Below are 12553 nucleotides of genomic sequence, written 5' to 3' on the forward strand. Positions count from 1 at the left end.
GCTAAATGGCTCACTACAGTACTGCAAGAACAGTCACAGAGTGTTTGGTGGAAGTATAAGGATACACAGTGGATAATTGAAGATATGAAACACTAGTGTGCAGGTGGATAGAAGAATGCATATATACTGGATGGGGGTTTGAAGCAGTTCATGTCCTAAGGCCTACTTCGCTGCCTCAGTACTTGGGTACTGACTAAATGATTAAAGTTCTATGAGGAGAATGCCTGACTGAATTCATAAGTGCTTGAGTGTTAGTGCAGTGAAAAGATTATCATAAATTGCGAAATGGGTCACTACAGTACTGCTAGAACAGTCACAGAGTGTTTTGTAGAAGTGTAAGGATACAGACTGGGGAATTGAAGATGTGAAATACAAGTGTGCAGGTGGATAGAAGAATGCATATATACTGGATAGGGGTTTGAAGCAGTTTGTGTGCTAAGGCCTACTTCACTACATCAGTAAATGGGTGCTAACTAAATGATTACAGTTCTGTAAGGAGAGTGCCTCACTGAATCTATAGGTGCTTGAATATAAGTGCAGTAAAAGGATTATCACAGACTTCTAAATGGGTCACTACAGTACTACAAGAATAGTCACAGAGTGCTAGGTGGAAGTATAAGGATACAGAATGGAGATTTGAAGATGTGAAACACAGGAGTGCAGGTGGCTAGAAGAAGGCATATATACTAGATAGATGTTTGAAGCAGTTCATGTCCTAAAACCTGAGTGTTAGTACAGTGAATGGATTATCACAGACTGATAAATGGGTCACTACAGTAGTGCAAGAACAGTCACAGAGTGTTTAGTGGAAGTATAAGGATACAGCATGGAGAATTGACGATGTGAAACACAAGTGTGCAGGTGGATAGAAGAATGCATATATAATGGATAGGGGTTTGAAGCAATTCATGTCCTAATGCCTACTTCACTTCATTACTTGGGTGCTGACTTAATAATTACAGTTCTGTAAGGAGATTGCCTTACTGAATTTATAAGTGCTTGAGTGTTATTGCAGTGACAGGATTATCACAGACTGCCAAAAGGGTCTCTACAGTAGTGGAAGAACAGACACAGAGCGTTTAGTAGAAGTGTAAGGATACAGACTGGGGAATTGAAGATGTGAAACACAAGTGTGCAGGTGGATAGAAGAATTCATATATACTGGATAGGGGTTTAAAGTAGTTCTTGCGCTAAGGTCTACTTCACTGCATCAGTACTTGGTTACTAACTAAATGATTACAGTTCTGTAAGGAGAGTGCCTCGCTGAATTTATAAGTGCTCGAGTGTTAGTGCAGTAAGATGATTATTACAGACTGCTAAATGGGTCACTACAGTACTGCAAGAACAGTCACAGAGTGCTAGGTGGAAGTATAAGGATACAGAATGGAGAACGGAAGATGTGAAACATAAGAGTGCAGGTGGATAGAAGAAGGCATATATACTAGATAGGAATTCGAAGCCGTTCTTGTCCTAAGGCCTGAGTTGTAGTACAGTGAATGGATTATCACAGACTGCTAAATGGGTCACTACAGTAGTCCAAGTACAGTCACAGAGTGTTTAGTGGAAGTATAAGGATACAGATTGGAGAATTGAAGATGTGAAACACAAGTGTTCAGGTGGATAGAAGACTACATGTATACTGAATAGGGGTTTGAAGCAGTTCATGTGCTAAGGCCTACTTCACTGCATCAGTACCTGTGTACTGACTAAATGATTACAGTTCTATAAGGAGAGTGCCTGACTGAATTCATAAGTGATTGAGTGTTAGTGCAGTGAAAAGATTATCACAAACTGCTAAATGGGTCACAAAAGTAGTGCTAGAACAGTCACAGAGTGTTTGGTAGAAGTTTAAGGATACTGACTGGGGAATTGAATATGTGAAACACAAGTGTGCAGGTGGATAGAAGAATGCATTGATACAAGATAGGGGTTTAAAGCAGTTCATGTGCTAAGGCCTACTTCACCGCATCAGTACTTGGGTACTAACTAAATGATTAAAGTTCTGTAAGGAGTGTGCCTCACTGCATTTATAAGTGCTTGAGTGTTAGTGCAGTAAAAGGATTATCTCAAGCTGCTAAATGTGTCCCTACAGTACTGTAAGAACAGTCACAGAGTGCTAGGTGGAAGTATAAGGATACAGAATGGAGAATTGAAGATGTGAAACACAAGAGTGCAGGTGGATAGAAGAAGGCATATATACTAGATAGGGGTTTGAAGCAGTTCATGTCCTAAGGCCTGAGTTTTAGTACAGTGAATGGATTATCACAGACTGCTAAATGGGTCACTACAATAATGCAAGAACAGTCACAGAGTGTTTAGTGGAAGTATAGAGATATAGAATGGAGAATTGAAGATGTGAAACACAATGTTGCAGGTGGATACAAGAATGCATATATACTGGATAGGGGTTTGAAGCAGTTCATGTTCTAAGGCTTACTTCGCTTCATCAGTACTTGGGAGCTGACTTAATAATTAAAGTTCTGTAAGGACAGTGCCTGACTGAACTTATACGTGCTTGAGTTTTAGTGTAGTGAAAGGATTATCACAGACTGCTAAAAGGGTCACTACAGTAGTGCTAGAGCAGTCGCAGTGAGGTTCTTCGGTTTCTGACTTCGTCCCGTATTTAGCCGCCATTTTGTGTCTCGTCGCCATTTTGTGTTGCCCTCACTCAGGCAGCACGGCGAACGGAGTGTTTTTGCTTTTCTCAGCTGCTATGTGTCTCTTCTGTTAAAGAGTAACCCCCTGCCCTTGTTTACGAAACCGATGTCAGGGTCTGGCCGAGTTTGCTAATCCATGTCTGGGTTGATTGATCCCTGTCTCGACTGACTATTTGCCTTCTCCTATTTTTTCCTTACATTATCTTATCTGACTGGCCTTTGCTATTCTCTCCTTGTATTCTCTGGTTACACAACTATCCTTTGAGGCACACAAATACATCCTGCCACCTACAAATTGGATTGTCGGTACTAGCACTGATTAATTTGTTGGGAGGGGTAACACACGGGGTCTGAGAGAGGGGAGTATTTGAAACACCTGATAGCTTGCTTTCCAACTTTTGCTATTAGTTTGTTTTGTATGTGTAAGGAATAAACTTTGTAAATATGTTTGGTATAAAATACTGTGTGCCATCGATTGAAGTGGCAGTCTCCTCAAAACCTACCTCGTATGTAACTTCTGGGATAACTGTGCCTGGCTGCAGCTAATAAACCTGGCTTTCCACGCTCAACAGAGTGTCTTGTGTCTCTGTTCGACAAGGCAGGTGAACTCAGGATTTAAGGTGTGCCCTGCGCCGCCAGGCCCCTAAGGCCTGGTTCTCCAACTGGCGCCCAATGTGGGGGAGCTTCAGTGGTAGCGGTTCAGCCCGAGGGTCCTGAGAAGCTTTGCAAGAAAATTCCGGAGGATTTGCGAGCCAAGTCAAGCGACCCCTGCATGTTGAAGTGTACCAAAGGTCTTTTGCAGCGTGGCTACTCCTTTCCGATGGCTGCTGACGACTGCCGCTCTGCCTTGGACCCTCTGGTGATGACTGGTATTGTGAGACGTTAGACAGACCTCTGTTGACGTGAGAAGACCATTTAGTTAAGTATTTATGGGTAGCGCCCATTTCTTTGTTTTGTTTTTGAATTTTGTTATTCGACTATTGCAAAAGCAGAAGCCAAGGGGTGAGTACATTTGTACTGTGTTCTTTGCTTTCACTCCTTGAAGTTGGTAAACGGACCAGTGAATTTAATATGCCTGGTTTTAGCAAATTTAGGAAGTTTTGTTGTTTTGGTTGTAATAGGGATTCCCGGCTCGAAGACTCATATCCGATTCCTCCGGTTGGAACTCCCACTTATGAGCTCTTCAAAACATGGGGTTGGCCCCATTGCCTTTAATGAGGCATGGATCCAATACACGAAGAAAGATGGTGTTTTACGGTAGCCACAAAATGGTAGCTTTGAGCCTGATATATTAGATCATTTGGAAGCAATTTTGTTCAAAAGAAAAGCCTGGCTGGCAATGTTTGACTCTTTCCGCCTTTGACGTAAAGAAGCCAAACAGAGAGAAATTAAGCAAGCAAAAAGAGATTGAAAAGCGAGGGATATGACGATCATACAGGCTGCCCAGCAGTTCAAGGACAATGAGACTGATCGAGCGATTGAAGTCTCAGACAGACAGCATCGTATGGTGATACACAGATGCTACCCTTAAGGGATCTTGATGAAGATCCCTTAATGTCCCATTTGTTGAGATTGCCTCCGCCTTATGTACAAGGAGCTAATGCACCTGTATTGTTGCCACCTGTCCAGCAACCTGTTGTTCAGCCTGTTGGTCCGGCTCTTCCGCAATTGCCCCTTCCTGCATTGCTACCTGCACCTCCTTTGCCACCAACTTCTGTACCTCAGTCCCCTTCACTTTCGGTCCCTCTTGTGACGGCTAGTCCTTCTCTTCCTTTGCTTAATACTGTGTCTACAGTTTTACTGTCTGCTTCTTCCCCGACTCGTAATCGGTTGGTCGATACTGTTTCTGGTCTTTTCTCCCTGAGGTAATATAAATTTTATGGTCATGTTGTGTTCCCTAGCGAGTACCCCACCGACTCCATGTACGAGTTAAAAGTGCATGTAACTTCCCTCCTGTACCAGCTATGAAGACGCAAATACATTTGCGTCCAACGTTAACTTGTCCTCTTTCAGACCCACCATGAATGGGTTTGATGGTCCGTTCCTAAGTATGCTATGCCAACGTCTTTTTGAAGTGTACTCCTACGTTTTTCAGCCTGGCTGAAAGTAGGCCCTGAATCTCTGCCACCGAGCCTCTTTTCTGGCTTCTGACTGCGAGGGCCTCTGCCCAAGCAGCCCCCGTACCCGTGAACTCTGACTTACTTCTAGCGCGGCCCTCCGTGCTCAGCTCAGCCTGCTGCCTGCCAAGATTGACTATAACCTTCGAGTTATCTGTTTTCCTCCCCGAAGATACATTCCGGCCTGCTAGCTTCAGTAAACATCCTTCCTCAGCTACAGGGCTAAAGGGCCGACCTGTCTTTATGCAAGTAATTCATAGCCTCTGTTGCCATGCTTCCATGGAAGGCCCCATGCCCCCACGCTTCTCATACAGACACTCAGGCGCTTATACACGCACTCACAGCAAGTATAGAATAGCTTCTGCTCTAGAGACCTTTCTGCCCAGATAGCTTAGTTCCTAAACATCAGATATCGGATATGATAGAAGCACAAGTTGATCTGACATGCCAGACTTCTGTCTCTTTCCGCCAGTGTAAATGTCAAGTCCCCTGCACCCCGTCTATCACACGTCATGCAGCTGCGCGCGCATCCAAGCTTCCGATTTCCGCTGACATTGCAACATTCTGTTAGCACCACCCCTTGGTGCCACCCACTTGCGTCACCTATCAGTGACGTTTCTAGCACACACGCCTAGTTTACGCCTCTTGATGATGTACTAGCACCACGTGTATACTGTTATCTTGTCTTCTCTCAGCTGTTACGCCTCTTACATTGAACATTATGATGTAAATCAAGTATATAAGCTATGTATTGTCAATAAACGAGGGCGCGCTCATCTATCCCTTCTGACACCCTGTGTGGTGGTCAGAACATGATATCCTGATTCCTTTATGAGGAATAAAACCCTTAGAAACTCTTACACCACGGACTCTGTTTTCCTTCTTTCCGATTGAGTTATTATTGATTAAGTACTTACCTGCATAGAAATTAAGAGAGTAAATTAATTATTTACATCATTTTGGCGCCCGAATAGGGACCCCTCCCCCACCTCACGCGCCGGAAGGTGCGTTGCAATCCGTGTCCCCTGCCATCAGTTAGACGGACAACACGTGTACTGGCAGGATTTCCTGCATCCCCCTCTGACACACGGAGGTGACGAAGACTGCGATCAGTGCCCAGACGAGGCGGTGAGGAGTGCGGAGGATCCCGACCAGAGCCCAGCCGAAGGAAGCAAGGTCCGAGGTGTGAAGAGGCCCACCAGTTTTCCGAAGTTTTCCGAAGTTTTCCGAAGTTTTCCGAAGTTTTCCGAAGTTTTCCGAAGTTCCGAGTCGAGTCCAGTCGAGTTTTCCGAGGCCTTCTGTTTTCCGTGCTTCCCGGTGAGTACCATTGCTGGGTCGTATCTAGACGGGTTTGGGTACGCAAGTCCGGTCTGCACTGTTTTTAGGCAGTGTATCTGTACTGTTTAGCAGTATATAAAGTATTCCGAATTTCTGCACTGTTACAGCAGTGTATCTGTATCGTTGAGCGGTACATTCAGAGTAGGGGGAAGTTAGCTATGTCTTTAAATGTTTCATGTGATTAATGTCGTGGTATGAATGTGATTGTTCTTGTGTATTATTGTGTTTTTTTGTTTAAATAGTTACAGGCGAAATTAAGTATTAAGGATCAAGCATTTCAGTATCAAGTAGGCACAATGCCGTTTTTTAACAAATTAAAGCAGATAGGAACTAGGAAAGGGATGTTAGAGGAAGAGATTCCAATCCCCCCTAGGGACACTCCAGGTAATTTCATGTATAATAAGCATGGCATAGACGCCATCTTGTATCTAGAGTTATGGACAGATTATACCAAGCACCTAGAGGAAAGATACCGATGGCCAGTTAACGGAACATGGGATGCCGAGTGCATCATAAAGGTAGAAGAAATATTACGGAAAAAGAAAGCTAGACAATCTCAGAAAGACGCCATAGAATTTTGGCGTAAGGAATCACGTAAGCGTGCTGATAGAGCACTCCGTAGAGAAGACAGGCTTAAAGAATCAGAAAAGGCCCAAGAAAACGAATTAGTTACTGAGGGAATTCGAGTAAAAGTAGAACAAATAGATCGTATCCTAAATGGCAAAGTGAACAACATGTATCTTTTGGCCGATGGTACCCCTGACGCCATTTCAGAAATACCGAAAAATTTGCCGTCACCATTAGTTCCAACTAAAGTAATGCATAAGACTACTAAAGACATATTCCTAAATTCATATCTCGAAGATGTAGCGCCAGCTTACACCAATCTGCCTGTTCGTGCCCTGCCTACTGACAGGGCCGGGGGTGGTACTGCCCCCCAAGATCACTCTCAGCCGACACCGAAAAAGACTAGTCCCGTTCCGCCAGCTCCGCCACTTCCCTCACCTAAAACTGATCTGCCGAAACCACTTCAATCAGATCCTACTAAAAGACAAATTCAGATACTGACTACACACAGAGATAATGCCCAAGTTTCCGCTTCAGGAGGTGCGACCGCGGGTCTCCAGACCCCGCCACCGACTCACAGATTAAATCTCAGAGGTATGCAGAGTCCTTTTACGCACAGATCCCCCCGCTCTTCTAATTCATCCCGTCTTGATGCACTAAAAGAAAAAATGTCAGTTTGTAGATATGATCCAGAACCTGGACAGGACGACTTAATGGTATTAGCGTCTTTACGGTTAAGATCTGCTACTGATAGTTTGTTATGTTATGCAGGAATGAAGGAGCACCTAGATAGAATATATGAGTTCGTTCAAACGGGAAAGGACCCCGACAGTATTAAGGATGCCCTGGAGAAACAGAAAGTTACCATGCAAGCACTGATACTACGATTTTTCATAAATTGTCTAATAAGAGAACGAGACAGGCCCGGAACAGAGCAGAGTGAATTGGATGCATTGAACAAGTGGGGTCAAAATATAGCCGATGGAAAACATGACAGACAAAATTGCATAGAGGCCATGTATAAAAAGATTAAGAAAGCAGTGATAGCAGTACACGAGAAAGAGAAAGAAAAGGCTCCCTCCGAGGAGGAAGAAGAATCTGAAGAACTAGAACCGACTACAAGCACTATAGCATATGTAGGTAAGGGAACTTATCTTAGGAAGGGTATCCGTCCAGAAAGCAAGAGAGTTTTCTTCTCTGCCTTAACGAATCCGAATTCTGCTGAACATCAGTTCCAGGAAACTGATAAACGGCTTCGAGATCGAGTTGGGTACCATGTACTCAATTCTATGGATGAACAAGAATTAGCCCGATCAGCGGTATCATGGGCCGAAAATGCAGACATATATAATGATGACACCGTAGCACAGACATTTCTGAACCTCTCCCCCGACGAACAGAAATTAGCAGGTATATATATGATTCAGCACCTTCTCATTAAGTACAGAAAACATTATTCCGATCCAGGTCCCTTACATGAGACACTAGAAGCACTACTGATGGATAGATGGAGAGGCCTAAGCACTAAATTAGTTCAAATAATTCTAGAACAACGACGCAGATATGACACCTTTGTAAGTCCTGAATATGTTCCCGCCCCACCTCCAGAAAGGAAAATGTACCATATGCAGTGCGGGGGTGGTATTGAAAGTCAGAACCCCTTGCGAGAAGTGCACCCTGTTATGGGTGAGGATAAAATTTTGAAACGCGTGTATGTACACACGCCTCTAACTAAATTAGAACTGTTAGAAATGAAGAAATTAGTACCGTGCCATGATAAAGACCCTGCAGGTTTTCATAGAGAGCTTAAAGACATGTTACTGATGGGGGACTACACATATGATGATATCATGAAAATGTTGAAAGTATTATTGCCTACGGGTATATTCGAGAAATTAAAGGAAAAGGACTGGGAGGTGGGAGACGCAAAGATTGCCTGGGCAGAAATAGAGGATGAAGAAAAGAAACGGGTTCCAGGGTTAGGCCTTGGGGACAAGACTAAAGCATTACCAGGTTTAATAGTACAGGTCCTGCCCAGATTATTGACAACTAGAAAGGAGGATTGGGATGCAATCTCGTCCTGTAAACAGAAACATGATGAAGATACTAGCGACTTTTATTCAAGATTCGAGAAATGTTTTATTATCAATAGTGGCCTCCAGCCAAGTAGCGAGTCGTACCCACATCTTTTTGTATCAAAGTTAGTCGAGAATTCCCTACCGTTAGTTAAAAATAGAGTGTATAAAGTCGAGAGTACATGGCAAGCAAATACGCCATCCCAGATGTTACAAATGTTACAATATCACCAGAATAGAATTAGGGAAGAACAAGATCAGGAACAGAAACGTATGAAAGACACGAAAATGAAAATGTTAGTAGCCCAGACGGTCCCATCCGACAGTCACAGGAAAGGTACGACCCAGACAAGTCACGCTGCAGCTCCTGTTAAAGGGACATGCAATTATTGCAAGCAGCCAGGTCACTACGTACACGAATGCGCAGTTCTGAAACATAACATAGCGACAGGTAAAACTAAAGAGAGACCGCATCCGCCTAGACAAGACCATAACCAGCATCAGTCTACACAGAATACACAGCCCATGCATGCATCCGCACAGACAGCACAGACCGTAGCAGTACCACAGCCACAGCCCATTGCTGCAACTCAGCAAGTCTCACAACAGATGTACCAGTATGCCCAGTCTGCTTACCCCGAATATTCCCGATATACATGAAACAGCCTAGAGAGGGAAGGTGGCTTGCCTCTTATCGAGATTCCTGTAGATCAAGAAGGTCCTTATGTACACAGTCAAGTATTGGGGAAAGATAGAAAGTTTTTAATTGACACAGGGGCAAGTCGCACTACAATAAGTCATGACGAAGTTCCAGGGGCACCCCTCTCAGGCTCACAAAATGTTTCCCTTGGTTTTTCAGGACAACCTATTGTAAATGAAGTCTCAGAACCAGTTCCCCTGGCTGTGGGTCCATTATCACGCGTTACAGACCTGTTACTAACAAAATCATGTCCGGAAAATCTGTTAGGAATTAAAACACTGAAGGCTCTAGGGGCTATAATATGCTGCTCCCCGGAGGGAGTTAGACTCTTTCTGCGGGATTTCAAGGGTCATTACGTCCTTCGTGAGTTTGACGTCAGATTGAAAAATGTACCTGATTACTTGTGGGCAAAAGGCCCAACTGATGTAGGATGTATGCACATTACACCATACCGCGTTACCCTCAAGGCAGGTGTTGTATTACCCAGAATCAGACAATACAAGTTACCACCCGATGCTGTAGCGGCTTTACTGAAAATCATTGAAGAGCTCATTGCCCAAGGAGTGGTCGTCGAGACCGACTCCAATATCTGTAATTCACCCATCATTCCGATTCTTAAACGTACTGATCCCAATGCACCGCCAGTATATCGGCTGGTGATTGATCTTCGAGAATTGAATAAATGCATTATCCCACAGTATCCTGTGGTCCCCGATATATCATCTCTCTTGACTGCTATTGATTCAGAAGCAACGTTCTTTACTGTAATTGATCTCAAGAACGCCTTCTTCAGCGTGCCTATTGATCCAGAGAGCCAATATCTCTTCGGATTCTGTTTAAATGGACGCAGTTTCAAATTTTCGCGCGCACCTCAAGGATTCACAGAAAGCCCCAGCATCTATAGTCAAGCACTAAAAAGACAACTAGATTGTATTCAAATGCCAGTTAACACCGCTTTACTACAATACGTCGATGATCTGCTGATCACCGCACGAAGTGAGCCCGAATGTGAAAAAGCATCACTGACAGTTTTACATTTCCTGGCCGACAAGGGACACAAGGTGTCTCCTTCGAAGCTACAATTCTGTGTTCAGCAAGTTGTGTACTTGGGTCACTTGCTGTCCAAAGTGGGGAGACAGCTCACTCCCGATCGCATTCAGTTAATTGTGAACATGTCGCAACCCAAGACACAAAAGGAAGTGCGGGCCTTCATAGGCCTCACCTCGTACTGCAGACAATGGATTCCCCAGTATGCATTTCTAGCTAAACCACTCATCCAGTTAACGACACAGGAGGCAGCGACTTCGACTGTCCTCCCTTGGACTCAGGAACACACACAAGCTTTTGAAGAATTAAAGAAAGTTTTATGCCAAGCACCAGTTTTAGCGACACCATGTTACAGCAAACCGTTTACACTTTTTGTTACAGAACGTGATGGCACAGCGTTGTCTGTCCTCACTCAAGACCAAGCAGGTTCACATAAGCCTTGTGCTTATTTTTCTAGTACATTGGATTCAGTAGCTCAAGCACTCCCTGCGTGCTTAAAGTCAGTAGCAGCAACAGCGTTAGCAATAAGACAAAGTGATTCAATTGTTCTAGGTCATCAGTTAACAGTTCAAGTACCACATTCTGTAGAGGTTTTGTTAAACAGAACCCAGACTCAACACTTAACTATAGCACGACTGACAGGTTATGAATTAACACTATTCCAGCCACACATAGAAATCAGACGTTGCAGCATCCTGAACCCCGCAACACTGTTACCTACAGTTATGACAGATCCAGCTCCGCATGATTGTATAGAAATAATTAATGCAGTAACTAAGCCTAGACGAGACTTAACAGATGTCCCATTGACAAATCCAGACCTGACACTTTATGTGGACGGTTCATGCATGAGAACAAGTACAGGAGAATTAGTGGCCGCGTACGCCGTGACCACTGAAACTGAAATTAAAGAAACACATCGTATTGACACCCTGTCTGCTCAAGCAGCAGAGCTCATCGCTCTGACCCGAGCTTGTATTCTAGCCAAGAACAGAAATGTTAACATATACACAGACTCCCGCTATGCCTTCGGAGTTGTACACGACTTCGGAGTCCTCTGGCAAGAACGAGGTTTTCTGACTTCCCATGGGGCCAAGATACAACATGGCCCCCTCATTCAAGCACTGTTAGAAGCAATACATTTGCCCTCGGGCATATCAGTCATGAAGTGTAAGGCACATACTAAAGTCACAGATTCTGTTTCCCAGGGTAACGACCTGGCAGACCAGACAGCAAAACATACAGCACTGACTCACACCCAGACTACTGATGTGACAAAGACAATAGTCCAGACCCAGTGTATGGCAGTTAGAGATCCCACCCTAGATGTAATTGATATCCAGACACATGCTACTCCAGAGGAGATAAAGAAATGGACTGAACTAGGAGGGATTCAGACAGATCAAGGTTGGGTGACGAAGGGAAAATCTATATGGTTTCTCCCCGACTCAATGGTTCAAGTCATGATAAATACAGCACATAGTCCTGCCCATCTTGGAGAGAAAGCCATGTTAGACAGTTTACAGAATCTCTGGTACAACAAACACTTACGAGCAGCAGCAAAACAGAAAGTGCGTACTTGCATGATCTGTTGTCAGTTCAATCCAGGTAAAAGCGTCCCTGTTGAGCAAGGTGGATTTCATCCTCCCGATCACCCTTTTGAAGTCCTCCAGATGGATTATATCCAGATGAATAGCTGTAGAGGATTTAAGTATGTCCTTGTAATTGTTTGTGCTCTGTCCCGCTGGACCGAAGCATACCCAGTCCCAGACTACACTGCTCCGACCACTGCCAGACAGTTGGTTCGTGAATTCTTCCCACGGTACGGTTTGCCCCGTGTCGTGTACTCAGACAACGGACAGCCGTTCTCGTCCGAGCTGATGAGACAAGTTTCCCTCTTGCTAGGATATCAGTGGAGGTTCCACTGTGTCCGACATCCCGAAGCAGCTGGCCTTGTAGAAAGGCATAATCAGACACTAAAAATCCGTCTTGCCAAGATCTGTCAGGAAAAAGGGGTCGACTGGATAGTCGCCCTGCCCGTGGCACTATTCT

Source organism: Lissotriton vulgaris, chromosome 8 (assembly GCF_964263255.1).
Source record: "Lissotriton vulgaris chromosome 8, aLisVul1.2, whole genome shotgun sequence".
Lineage (NCBI taxonomy): Eukaryota > Metazoa > Chordata > Amphibia > Caudata > Salamandridae > Lissotriton > Lissotriton vulgaris.